The sequence below is a fragment of the Equus caballus genome, chromosome 24 (assembly GCF_041296265.1).
Source record: "Equus caballus isolate H_3958 breed thoroughbred chromosome 24, TB-T2T, whole genome shotgun sequence".
Lineage (NCBI taxonomy): Eukaryota > Metazoa > Chordata > Mammalia > Perissodactyla > Equidae > Equus > Equus caballus.
The window spans coordinates 42,965,198-42,980,014 of NC_091707.1; the positions used below are offsets into that span (position 1 = coordinate 42,965,198).

Consider the following 14,817-nt stretch of genomic DNA (forward strand, 5'->3'; position numbering starts at 1 on the left):
AAAAACGTGGAATACAGTTAAACAATGTTTTGAGAGAAATTTATAGGCTTAATTTTATATATTAGAAAAAAAGTAAAGACTAAAAATTAGTGGCTTAAGCATTCATCACAAAATTTGTGAAGAAAGTCAAATCAAATCCAAAGGATGTACAAGAAAATAAATACCAAAGATAAGAGGAGAAATAAATGAAATAAATATAAATAACATAGAGAATATAAACAGCACTAAAAGTTTGTTCTTTGAAAATACCAATAAAATTGATAAACCACTAGGGAGAATATTCAAGAAAAAAATTTAAATGATACTAGTTAGCATTAGGCATGAAAAAGATACAAATAATTCCAATATCAAATGGTAAGACTATAGCATGACCAACTTTAAAATACTAAATTTTATAATTTGGATGAAATAGAAAATTTCACTGAATACTACAAGGGTGAGAGACAAATAAATATAAAATCAGACGACTTTAGTACTTTTTAAAAATTGAATCCATAATTTGAGATCCTCCACAATGAAAATTCAGGACTAAATGACTTTTCCAGGGAATTTTTCCAATAACCTCAATCTTACCCAAACGTATTCCTAGAATAGAAAAAACAAGGATTGATTCCTAATTTTGTATATGGCTAACACAATTTTCACTCCAAATTTTTGACAAATGTCATTCAAGAAAAAAAGGTATATTATTTTGGCCATTTTTTTCTCAGGAACTTAAATGCAAAAATGTAGCTATATACTAAAAATAATACATTGAGGTAATTAAAATTCACATTAGTGGAAAAGAGAGGAAACCTAAGTAGATAATTTTAATAGATGTGCAAAAAGCAAAAAAGGCATTTTTCACAATATTTAACACCTATTTATGATTTTAAAAAAACGCTTAGAAAATTAAAAATAGAAGAGATTTTCTGAAATTTGAAACAATCTGAAAAGGAATAGTTCCAAAACACTTATGGCACACATTGTGCACAATGGTGAAATAGTGACATCTTTTCCCCTGAAATTGGGAAAAGTACATGAATGCCCATTATCATCACTTCTATTCATGTTTCATAAGCCAAAGAAGATAAACAGAATCACGGTATGGGTAAAGTTGTAAGTATCATTGTTTACAGATAACATGATTATGCAGATAGATAACCCAAAGGAATCTATAAACTTTTAGAATTAATGAATGAATTAGCAAGTTTGCTGCATACAGAACAATATAAAAACTGAAATATGGTTCTATATAACAGCACCAAATATTTAGAAAATGAAATTAATCTTCCATAAAAACATTCAATTCCTACTAATAAATTTAATACAAGTTCTGAAATACCCCTAAACAAAAAACTGTAAAATATTGTTGAAAGGAATTAAACAGCATTGATAAATAGAGAGATGTACCATTTTCATGGATTCAATCCACAATATTGTGAGGATGCTAATTTTACCTAAATTACGCTATTAATTAAATGCAATATTTTTATTTTTATTTTTTGGCTGAGGAACTTTCACCCTGAGCTAACATCTGTGCCAGTCTTCCTCTGTTTTGCACGTAGGTCACCTCCTCAGCATGGCTGCCAACAAGTGGTGTAGGTCCGCACCTGGGAACCAAACCAAGGGCGCCAAAGCAGAGTGCACAAACTTAATCACTAGGCTATGGGACTGGCCCCATTAAATGCAATCTTAATAAAGTATTCCAGCAGGAAATTTTATAGAAATTAACAAGATGAATTTTAAGTTTTAGAAATGCAAAGAACCAAGAATAGTTAGGGCAAACTTGAAGGAGAGCAAAGTTGAAAGATCTATACTAACAGATCTCAAAAGCTATTTATGAAATAGTAATTATATATACATAATTATAATATATAAATATATGTTTACATTTATTTATAAAGTAATATACATATATACTATATAATAATATGTATTATAATTTACATTATCTATAAAATTTAAATTATATATATAAATATATATAATCATATATGTGTGTGTATGTATACGTATTTATATATGTATATAAATATGCCCCTGGTCTTTGACTCTGGTTTCTTGCATAGAGCTCCTAAATCCCTTGGAATTTCCTCTGTGATAGGAGCATCTTTGGTTCTAATGAGGTGACTCTTGGGAGGCTCCCCGATGCTGGCTGGTCACTGGAAAGCTCTAGCATAATTAGAATCTTGGTACTTTCAGCCTCACCCCGATTCTCTAGAGAGGGGAGAGGGGCTGGAAAGTGAGTTAATAATCGATCTTCCCTAAGTGATAAAGCCTCCATAAGAATCCCAAAAGCACGGCATTTAGGGACCTTCTGGGTTCTTGATCACAGCTACATGCAAGGAGAGTGGCACACTCCAGCTACACAGGGACAGAAGATCCTGTCCTCAGGACACTTCCAGAACTCACCCTATGTACTACTTCATCTGACTGTTCTTTTGTGTCCTTTAAAATATCCTTTATAATAAATCAGCAGTAATAAATAAACTGTTTTCTGGGTTCTGTGAGCTGCTTTAGCAAATCGTTGAACCCGAGGAGTGGGGTTTGTGGGAACCTACCATTTGTAGCCAAGTAGGACAGAAATTGTGGGTCACCTGGGACCCACTACTTGCAATTGGCATCTGAAAGAGAGGGCAGTCTTCTGGGACTGAGCGATTAACCTGTGGGGTCTGCACTAACTCTGGTTAGACTCAGAATTGAATTGAACTGTAGGACACCCAGCTGATGTTGGAGAATGGATCAGTGTGGGAAGAAACCCATACATCTGGTCACAGAGGTGTTCTGTCTGAGGATGTAAGGGAAAACAGTGAATCTTTCCTATACATTATTGTAAAACTAAGTTTATTAAAGCAGTGTGCTATTGGTGTTATTGGCATTAAGGCATTATTGGCATTAAGGATAGATGAATTCACTAATAGGAACAACTGGAGAATACAGAAACAGATCTATACGTTATTTCATCCCCTAAATACAACAAAGTCTACATTTTAGAATAATATATTGTACTAAATTTTTATGAATTGTACCACATATGGTGCTGAGTCAGTTAATATCCATTCAAAAAAAGAGTCTGAACACCTATCTCATACTATACACAAAATCAATTCCAGATAGATTACTTGTCTAAACATAAAAAATAAAATAATGAAATTTTTGGAGGAAAATTTAGAATACACCTTTGTGATCTTGGAATAGGCAAGAAAATATCTTTTAGCAAAAGTTAAAATTGCTAAATTTTATCTTAAATTAAAAATTAAAAACTCTCAAAGTTAAAAACTTCTTTCATCAAATGTTACCATTAGAAGAGTGAAAATCAAGCCCCAGAGGGGAAGAAGATGTTTACTATTTATAATTATATATTTATCTCTCTCTCTCTATATATATCCATCAATGAGCTCATATATAGGATGTATATCCGTAAAAGCGAGCCTCCCGTATCAACAAGAAAGAGACAGGCAACCCAATGGAAAAGCAACAATGAGCACATATCTTGGACATACACTTAACAAAGGTTTGCCAAATGACCAATAAACATAAGAAAGGTGCTCAACTTCAACGGTCAAAAAAATATGATTCTATATCCAATCACCAGATACCTAAAATGAGAAAAACAGTAAATACCCAGGCTTGGCAAGTATGCAAAGAAAATTACAACTCTCATAATTGCCAGTGGGGCTAACATCACTTTGGAAAGCTATTTAGTAGTTTCCACTAAAACTGAATAATTCCATATTCTGTGATCCTTCAATTCCAGTTCTTGGTATATATGCAACAGAAATGTGGCATATGTTTATGAAAAAGGATGAACTAGAATGTCCATAATGGAACAATTCTTAATAACCTCAAACTGGAATCTACCCACATGCCCATTGAGAATAGAATGATTTTTTTTTTAGTTCACACAATATAACACTTTTCAGCAATGAGAATGAAAGATTAACCATGAAACAGAATGATAATATGAATATGCACAATATGAATAGAATAAATCTCACAAACTTAACACCAATAAAAGAAGCCGGAAACAAAAGAGGACATACTATATGCTAATTAGAAGTAAAGTTAGTTGATACTCTTGGTAGAAGGGGTAGATTGTGACTTTAAACATTTCTTAGATTTTTTTCTCTACTCCCATCTAGAGAGGGCTGGAGTTTGAGAAACGCCCTTCTGTCCCTTTCCCAGGTAGGAAAATGCTCTGATAATGTCTGCCCCCCACACACCCCATGAGGGCTTACCTAGTAACAAACCATTAATGTGAACTATCACCTTTTTGATAAATAGGCCTATAAAAATCTGTACGTTCTTTTCTGGTCGTTCCCTTGGGATGGATGTTGTCTGGGTATTTCCTTAGGATACTTTTCTAGGTGGAAAATTCCTAGGTTAAAATATATCATATTTAAATCTCTTGATGATTCTTGTTTTAAAGATTGTGATTCACATACAATCTTCTCTGTCCCCATTGATACCCAGCAATGGGCTTGCTCTGCCTGCCACAATCTGAGCCAATTAATCACGAGTTAGGGATTGAGAAAGGAAGTTTTAATTCAGTTAACCAGCATAATAGGGAAGATGGTAGAGTCTTGTCTCAAAACAAAAACCATCTTCAAGAATTGCAGAATCTTGAGGCAGTTACATAGGGAAAATGGGCAGTAAGGAGAGGATCCAGGGATGTTGGTCTCCAGGAGCGATGGGCTCCGGGCATCACATTGTTCCAATTGTTCCATTCGTCTGCTAGTCATGATGGATACCTTTTAGGTGTGTTTCCTACCTCTGGTCAGCCTGTTCCTGAAGAGAAAGTAACAGAACAAAGTTTTAATTTATCAAGCTCTTGGGGAGTACATACATAAGCAGAGGCCATAAATCAGGAGAGCATGTGAATTTTTTAGAGTGTGTGCAGAGCAGCGAGTAGTCAAACAGAGAAAGGGCTAAAGCCATTTAGCGTAACAAGATGGCTTCACTTTTGCTCATTTGGAACCACTACCAACCTGCCATGAGACCAGAGATCAGGCCAGATTTCCCCTTAAAGAAGGGGACCTGTTTAAGTCACCACTTACCCAGCTTTTCATAGCTACTACCCTCTGATAACCATCTTTGCCTCTTGTTTAAACTGCTAAAAGTACTTTTTGTTTACTCCCGGGGTCTTATAATCCCGTCTTCAACTTACTCCCACATATTTGCTATAATGCAGCTTTCAATAAGTGACATTACTCCTTAGAAATCTAGAGAAATATCCATTGTAGTTCAGTCTCTCTGTCACATTTATGTTTTTAATAAAACTTTTATTAAGATTGCTCAAATGAGTCTTTTCTCCTTAAAATTAAAAACTTATCATTTCTGACTGATTTTACCTTTTCCAATCTACAAATAAACGGAGTATATAGAAACACAGATGAGAGACAAAAAATGAGCGAGATTCACTTCTCAGTTCCAACTGAAGGCTCTTCCTGAAACCCATCAACATCCGCGCCCATGGGTCTGTGATGCATGGCTTTACTTTATAGTCAAGTAACCAGTTGTTATTGGTGTCTCTATTTACCATGAGAGGAGTCCTGACAAATAATAACAGCTGATTAAGAAATTGCAGTGAGGGAGTATAGAGAGCATACAAAATGGAAGCATTCATGCTAAGGACTCATGAAAGGCACAAGAAAATGGAGTTATGGGTGTAAATGACAATGCCTTAAAGGAACACCCACAGAAACATCCGGAGATAACCAGAGGGCACAAAGACACAGCCAGAGATAACAACACAGCACAACTGCAGACCTGGATAAGATGTGGAAACATCATAAAAGGGAGAGAGGAAGGAATGCTGATGCCAGTGAGCCATCCCAGGGAGAGGACAACACACAGCTAGTAGCCTTGCTGATTCCTATGCTGGACCAATCTCCCGTTCCAGACTCACTGGACCGTGCCAAGGACTTTGTGGATTTTGGTTGGTAAGCCCTTGCATATTGGATGCTGTGTTTGCTGTTAATTAATATATTTTAACGATACTCATATAATTTAATGTGTGACATTTGATTGAGTCACTGTAAAGGAACACCTGGCTGTTTTTACCGTTTCCAGAACTCAGTTGCTTGCCGGGAGATCCTTGAATTTACCATAATAACTTCTGGCATTGCGGAAAGACACAAAAGCGGGTGGATAATCCATTATTAACCTCTCATTACAGGGAGCTGAAGGTGAAATCTGAAGTAGTTCCCAAGACCAGGATGAGGGCAGCAGCAAGGACTGGAAATGGAGGGCAGGATGGAGAAGAGAGGGTGGAAGGTGGACCCGGGTAACTAATGGGAGGAAGTATGAGACCTTCGGCTTGTTCCTGAGGATATGCAAACAAGCCTTCTGACTTTCTTGTGAGAGCTCAGAGGTCTAAAATTCTTCCATTAGAAGAGTTTGACTGGAAATCTGAGGCTAAATTTGATCCTGACCCTACTCAAGGACAGCAAGGCAACTGGAATAAGTCATTTTGGATTTTAACTTTTCAGTTTACTTGTCCCTAAAAGAAGGTTATACCAGAAGATATCTAATACCTATTTCTGGTCTTCAAATTGGTAGAGTGTTTGTTTCGTAGCTCTGCAGGGAATACAGGGGTGACTTTCTGTGCACCTTTTTGTCTTCATCTTGGAACAGCATCTTGCATTCTTTAGGACATCATGACTGTTGTGATTTAATTCTTTCCTGCATGCCAGTGGAAAGAAAAAAACAAATGCAGAGAGACCTTAGACGAATATTTTGCTTTTGTTTCCTCCATTTTATGCAGTCTTTCGCAGTCCTGCCATGGAGCACGGCAGGAGTCCATCCAGGGACCATATGGCTTTCGTGCGGTGGGGACTGAGAAAACTCCCAGCAGAGGTTGGGGACTCCGCTCCAAGCTGTTGCTGTGAAGCTCTGAAGCAAAGGAGGCCCTTACTTTTGGCAACAATCAGGTCTTCTTCCCAAGACACCGCCCACATTTTTCTTCGCAACCACAAACTAGAACTGTGGTTCAAAATAGAAAAACACATTTAGAAAAATAAACTGAAACCGTTGAGTGGGTTTCATTGTACTATAGAATCTCAGACCTTTTGATACAAAGATGCATTTCAATATCCCATAATGGGAAATATTTTACAGGGAAAGAATCCAGAGCAATTTTTATATTCTCCTGTCCGAAGGTTCCCTGACCATTTTGCATGGCACTATTGATTTTATCCTACTTGGTAACTCGTTGGTTTGCTGATATCACAGAGGAGCAAATCAGCAATTGGGAGAAAGAGTGCATCCTTGGTTGTATAAATTAGCTCGGATTGCCGAAACGATCTGCCGCAGGCTGGGTTGCTTAAGCAACAGTGATTTATTTTCTCACAGTGCTGGAGGCTAGAAGTCAAAGACCAAGGTGCCAGCAAGGATTGGTTTCTGGCGAGACTTTTCTTCCCAGCTTCTTGTTGTGTCTTTCCATGGCTTTCCTTGTGTGTGTGCTAGGAGAGAAAGAGAGACATCTGCCGTCTCTTCTTCTACGGACATCAGTCCTGTCAGATTAGGGGCCCAGATTTATGACCTCATTGAACTTGAATTCCCTCCATAAAGACCCTGTCTCTAAATATAGTCACAGTGGGGTAAGGGCTTCAACACATGAATTTGGGGGAATACAATTCAGTCCACAACACTGATATTTGATTAAATCTTTTTAAAAGCAGCAATGAAATAAAAATGGATTTTTCAGATGTGGATTTTTTGGTAAGTTTGGATTTAACATAGCAAATTTTTAATTCAAATTTACTAAGTTTTGATGACAAATTCTAACTTTTGAAGCTATGTTCAATAATGTGAACTGCCTTTAATGTTAACTAGAGCAACACATAATTATTAAATAAACTTGCCCCCAACAGTTCTCACATAATATCTTAGCTAAGCTGAATAGAAATAATTCTCATGACATCTTGAAACGATATGCATTAAGCAGGAAGAAGATGATTTAGTGTCTGATTCCTTGAGACTAGTGAAAAGTAACAGTGGATAACTTGATATGAGGAAATAACATTTTAAAAATATTTATTTAAAATTACAAAATGTGTGTTTGTGTGTGGGGGGGGGGGCATTCAGTGTAGGAACCAAAAAGCCATGAAAATCTTTAGAAATTATTTTTCCTAATTCTTGTCTGGGAAAAAATCAAATAAACGTTAAATTATGATTTAGGACCCTCAGTTTAAGCAGCTGGAAATGTGTGAAACATATTTGCGAAAAAAAGTTCCAACAGAAATTAAAAGGAGTCAGGATACTGTTTGTCTTTCTGAAAAATGTCAATTATACAAAACAACTCATTCTCTCAGCATGCTAGAAAGACAAGCATTTTATATCAGACTAAATTGGTAAAACCACCACTGCTCTGGACCTGCTGTTTCAAGTAATGGATTAATACTGTTGGCTGCTCAAAAAATTTCCTAAGTCCAGTTTTGTCATTGCCATAAACAGAAAGCCACATAACTGTTGCCTTGATATTTTTGATGCAGCTATTATGGCACCTGTTAAATATTTCTTGAGTAACTTCAGATTATATCTGATTAAAATTTCCTCTAGGTAAATCACCTATTAATTTATAGTACTTTAGAGTTGATCTAAATTAAAACCATTTTATTTCATGCATCAGTGCTCAATAGAAGCCACACTCAATGCCTTCTACCCAAATTATACTCATCTTTTTGCTATGACAACTTCCAGAAGATTTAAATTCCTGAATATCATTTGACGAACTGTATCAGGTGGTAACACTGATTATATGCTAAAGAAGTGGGTGTGGGAGGTTTTAGAAAACGGAAAAAAACCCCGATGTTATGGCTGCAGTATTCTCATACTTTGTTGCTATACTTTCTTTAGTGAAATGGCTTCTTCTGTTGTGCTGAACTATTCAATTATTTTGAGTGATTTACACTCAAATTCATGATAAAATGAAATTGTCATCACTATGAAATCCCAGCCTGGAAAACGGAGAAAAATCTGTTGAATTTATAGAACTGAAATTCAGGTGGCATTTGGGGCCCTTCAGAAAATTTTGTTGGTCAGCAAAGCCAGGCTCAGTTTAGAGAAAATAAAATTTGAGATAAATAAATCTCTTTCATAGGCAACCTCGGATGGCTGGGTCTAGCACCAAACTCACTGTGGAGATTGTCATGACTGCAAATAATGCTGTTGTATTTAAATCACATATGTGTCCTTATTTTAGCCTTTATTATGATTTGTAATCTAAGAGGCAGGATTGCAGATAGAATGTCAATTTAATGAGAGAGTTACCTCAGTTCAGGGCTTTGTTTTTCTCATGCTTTTGGCACAGATGCCAACCCTGCTGGGTGAAACACTACAATTTTGGTTGTTTCATAAAAACATTATATAGAATGAAAGACGATTGATGCTGATGCCAGTCTGTTGATTGGACACGTTTATTTCATTCATATTCTATTTTTTCTCCCTTCCTCTGTCATTCTAATATAAAGTTTATTTTGATCCGATTAATTTTCAGATACCCTATAATCATACAGGTTGACTAGGAAGAGTGTAAGGAACAGTTCTCATTGTTTTGATGTCGTCCACATTCAATCCATTGTCTAGAATCACAGATCCTTTTACAAATCCACGACAGAGAAATCATTGTATGCTACTGTTACATCCTTCTTCTAGAAGAGGACAGGCCTTCAAGAGGAATGATGGGGTGAAGCATTACTTATTCTAACACATTAACTCCTGGGCGTCTTCTGAATTCCACAGATTGCCTGAGCTATACACTGTGTCTGTAGTAGCTTTCTTCTGTTTTTTGAACCTTACTCAAACAGACTTTCATCCTATCCCTCCAGTTGGGCTATAAATATCAATTCAGTACTGATGACTCCCTAAATTCTACTTTTATTTGTTTATTTATTAGCTGTCCACTCCAATAGAATCTAATATACATCAAGCCATGGACTTTGTCGATTTTGTTTATTGCTGTAGCTCTAAAATATAGAAGAGTGCCTGGTAAGTAATAAACACCCAGTAAATATTTTCGAATGAATTATTTCATTATTATCTTTCTTTTTGATGAGTGTTTTAAGAGACATTCTTGTGCTATTTAGAATGTCTTCCAAATTCCACGGAAAAAACATCTAAGATGATTACTTTTCACAAGAGATAATTGTCTTCAAAAATACACCCAGAGTTCCTAACAGACCTCTGCTTTCTCTCCTAAAGTAACCCTTTATTATACTGCGTGAAAATGTACACCCACCTGACCCACAGAAAAGTGTTTGTTGAAAGCACACAGTCCAGAGTTTCAATCTTAACTCAGTCGTAGAATAGCTGTGTGGATTTTGTAAGTCACTGAACATCGGTAAACCGCAGTCTGTAATCAGACATAATTCTTAACTTGCAAATATGGTACAAGAATTAGCGATAGTATGCACACAACCAAGATCACAGAACCTGAGCATGAGTCAAGGGCTCCAAAAAAGAAAGATAATTATTTCCATTCATTTTGTTATTATTGGAAAATATTTCAATGCTCTTGATAAGAACAAAATTTAACTAATTTTTCTTAATTACCTACAGAGTTCAAGACATTTTGTTAGGCTCTGTGATGTTGCTGTTTACTTCTGCTTCTGGAAAGCAGCTAGACTCGAGTCCTGTCTGATTTGATGGAGGGTGTCAGTCTTTGTGGGGATGGGTTTCTCTCTCCTCTTTAAGTATAGGACTTCAAGGGTTTCAACTGAACTGCTAGTGTTTACCAGGATTCTTCCTTCATATGGAGTCTTGATTTCTGAGTTCTGTCTCCCTTCACCCTGTGATTGTTGGGAGCTCCCAGCTCAGTTTCTCAGCCTGCAGACCTCCAGCTGTGAGTTAGCAAATTTCTCAAAGGGAAAACTGTGCTGATTGTTGGGCTTACATCTAAGCATCTCTTCTCCTCAAGACTCCAATCTCTTAAGTCCTGGCTGCCTTGATTTTTCTCCAGTACCTTCAAACTAATTTGGTACTAAAAGTTTCCCCCAGCTCTTCTTGTTGCCCCTAGTGGGAAAGTTAATCTGAATTAATCTACAAATATCAGAAGGGAAATATGCAATATTGATATTTATAAATGATATATTATTCACTAATTTTTCTCAAAATCATCTTTTTTTTTTGCTGAGGAAGATTCCCCCTGAGCTTACATCTGTTGCCAGTCTTCCTCTTTTTGCTTGAGGAAGATTGGCCCTGACCTAACATCTGTGCCAATCTTCCTCTATTTTGTATGTGGGATGCCACCACAGCATGGCTGCCAATGAGTGGTGTAGGATCAAGCCCAGGAACCAAACCCAGGCTGCCAAAATGGAGCACATTGAACTTAACAACTAAGCCATGGGGCTGGCCCCTCAAAATCATCATTTTTTAAATAATACCATATCACATTTAATGATAATAATTTGGTAAATTTCACAAAACATAATACCAACAGACATAGACCATGCAGTTTAATTTCTATCTGAGTAATCACTGTCACCAACCATAATCAAATTGTTAAAAGCTCCTCTATTGTCTTGCTATCCTTGAGCTTCAATTTCAATTGTTTTTAAATACTTCATATTTCACTCAGGTAGTGAAAAGTGAGGTGGCATATCCCAAGTGAATCAAGGAAGATTTGGGATAATATTGACCAGGTGGCCTCTGAGAGCTGCTGAAGAAAAAGAAGAACCATTTCTCCTTCAAGACTAGGTCAGAAATGCATCTCGTGCAGACAACTTTCAGTACAGATTTGCCTGAACCACTTGTTTACTTAACGTGGCTGACCGGCTGTGAGGGCCTCGGTGTCAGACTACATTAGCATGCATGCACATGTAAAATTAATCAACAGACCTAGCAATGCGCAGTGTAGTCCCCTTAGAGCCTGGGGTTAAACATCTGTCTGGAATTGATGTTTCCTAAAAAGCTTTATGTAATGGCCAGAGGAGCTCAGAGTAGGCACTTAGCTTGAAAGGAAGGGCAACGTAGACACTTGAGGGGAAGTGCTGGGTTTCAGTGGACTGACAGCCTCACCATCCTACCCAAAGGTTACAACCTTAGACTCCAAAAGCTTTTAAAGCTTCTTGCATCTGTGTTGCCTGACTGCCTTTAGTATTAAGCACTTATGACTACAATACTCTGAACATATGTCTTTTCACAGAGTTTCTTTCATGTGGATGAAAATGTTTGCATCTTTCTGAAATATCCATCTTGTAAATCACAACTTTAAGTTTGTTGGATTGGGCTAAACTGTTTGTTTTTTCCATGTTTTGCTAATGTAAACTTGAACCAGTAAGGTTTAGATACATTTTGCAGTAGTTTAAAACATTAGCAAGTTTTCTTCCTATTTGACAAAGTTTGTGATGAGTTAAAAAGCAGCATGGGATAATTGAAAGAACATGAGCTTTCTATTCAAATCTGGACTCTACTACTCATTAGCCTTGTGACTGATCCTGCGTCCTTGTCCATTGACCCACACTATCCCATCTGAAGAATAGCATCTCTAAGTCTGTAGTTAGCGGGTGTATGGATCCAGTTTTATTTGGAAGGTGCTCTATAAACATGGGTACTCTGGAACAAGTTCCAGAAATCAGTCTTATCTCATTGCTACCGTAACTAATAGTCCTCAAGAAATGGAGTTCTGTACTGATACCCTATAAATACCCAAATAATTAATAACAAGGGAAGGAACCTGTAAGGGTGGCAGATAACTCCTTCCATTCAGCTGTTTAAATACTGCTTGGAAAATGTAGCAAAATGATAATAAATTCATCTTCAGGCAATTTACTTAGAATAGAGAAGATTTAGAGACGTGCATGGGAGAGATTTCCTGGGGTGAACAGATGCATCACCAAGTACCCGTCATTTGAAAGTGCGTCATAGTCAGCTGTCATTGAGTTGAATAGTAGGATTTCTTGTTCAATGCAGTATTTTCACTGAAAGTTTGAAGGTACTCTATTAGTAAAATAAGAAAAAAAGTGATTAAATTTTTATACCTTTCCCTCAATTAGTCTCATTAAATAATGGACTTTTTAAAAAAAGAACAACTTAAAATGAACTCTATATGAGATCTGACAGAATCTTGCTCTGGGAAATGAAGGGACCTGCAGTCATGAGCTCTGAAGTTTAACAATATTCTGCTTCCATCACCTGTGACTTTGGGCATGCTAATTAAACTCCCAGAATATCAGTTGCTTCATCTTTAAAATGAGAATTATAAAAGAGATTAACTTCTCAAAACAACTTCTTCCTCAAAGAATGGATGAGAGACTGGAATATTTAGACTATTTGCTGGCTTGGTGGATTAGCAGCTAATTGGAATTTGGGGAGACAGGCACAGTCAGGCCCTATTGTAGATCTCAGGAGTAAAGGGAAACACTGCAGATTTGTGCCTGTGCTAGGCAAATAATGCCCCTCGAAAGATGTCCAAGTCTTGATCCCCAGAATTTGTGAAGATGCTACCTTATGTGAGACTTTGCAGATGCGATTAAATTAGGACCTTGAGATGAGGAGATTATTTTGAATTATCCAGGTGGGCCCATTGTAATGGGAAGCATTCTTCCAAGTGGAAAAGGGAGGCAGAAGAGGTAGTCAGGGCAATGTGATATGAGAAGGACTCCCACTGCCATTGCTGGCTTTGTAGATGCAGGAAGGAGAAGGTAACATAGGGTGGCCTGCAGAAACCCAAAGATGCAAGGAAATGCATTTTCCCCTACGGAGCTTCTAGAAAGGAATGCAGACCAGCCATCGCCTTGATTTTAGTCCGCTAAGACCATGCCACATTTCTGACCTACCAAACTGTAAGTTAATAAATTTGGGTTGTTTTAAGCCACTAAGTTTGTGACAATTTGTTGCAGTAGTAATAGAAAACTAATATAATACCTAACATGGTCCCCAGCACAGAAAATCTCTGTAATTGAAGGAGGGTTTAGGTTTGTTAGATGAATAAATGAATGAGTAATTAATGAGTGGATTACTATGATAAACATTTATATGGAGCTTCCTGAGCAATCTGATTAAATGGACCAAAGCTTTTCACTTTCATAGTCTTTCTGCATCCTTTAAATCCACACTCAATTCTCTCCTTTTTCGGAAGATTACCTCACCTTTAGGAGCTCACCTCTCAGTCCATCAGCATGTACGCTTGTTCTCCATGGCGGATGCACTGTAATGCAAATATGAGCACACGAGACTATCTGCCTAGAATGGGAGATGCTGCAGAGGAGGATTGTGTGATTTTCATTTCTACCTTCCCAGTGCCCAAGTAAAAATGCAATAGACAGTGGATGAGAGAATGAATGGAATGAAGGATGGAAACCAGGAAATGACTGTGAGTTCCATTTGCTCAGCTCTGGATCAATTGCCTTGGAAAATTTAAACATATTTTAGCCTTTTGCCCACATATAGCACACACTAATTCCATGCCCAGGAAAGAAAACCTAAGGTCCAATCCAGTCACTGTATCTACTCAAAATCCAGGATCTCCTGAACTTGAACAGTCATCTGCATTTGGTGTGACAAGGATTCCCTGTGGTCTGGCTGCTTGTAAACTGAAAAGACTTTCTCCTACTACGTACAGAATTATATGTACAGTATGTACAGGGAATAAAGACAGGGTAATGATGATATCCATCATAAAGAGGAAGAATGAGAGACTCGGTAATTATTCTTCTGTAGCAATTCTGAAATCCCACTGGGGAGATATTATGAAGACCTCTGAACCCAGAAGAGGAAATAATCTCTGTGGCCCTGACTCTACCGTCTAGAAGTTCTGTCTTATCCATCATGCTCCATGACAATGTCTGAAGCAGGGATAATGCCCTCTTGAGAAATTGTAAGGCTTTTAAAGCC

General features: G+C 37.2%; 1 long non-coding RNA gene across 2 annotated transcripts in view; it reads right to left on the reverse strand.

The window, feature by feature from the left end:
• Positions 1-4,505: 4,505 nt before the first annotated feature.
• Positions 4,506-14,817, reverse strand: part of LOC102149692 (uncharacterized) — a 65,939-nt gene continuing 55,627 nt past the window's right edge. Inside the window, exon 5 of one of the 2 annotated variants that reach the window (XR_289447.3) lies at positions 4,506-4,770. This is a non-coding gene — a long non-coding RNA (uncharacterized lncRNA). The remainder of the gene's footprint in view (positions 4,771-14,817) is intronic. The other variant, XR_289448.3, reaches the window with a different exon arrangement.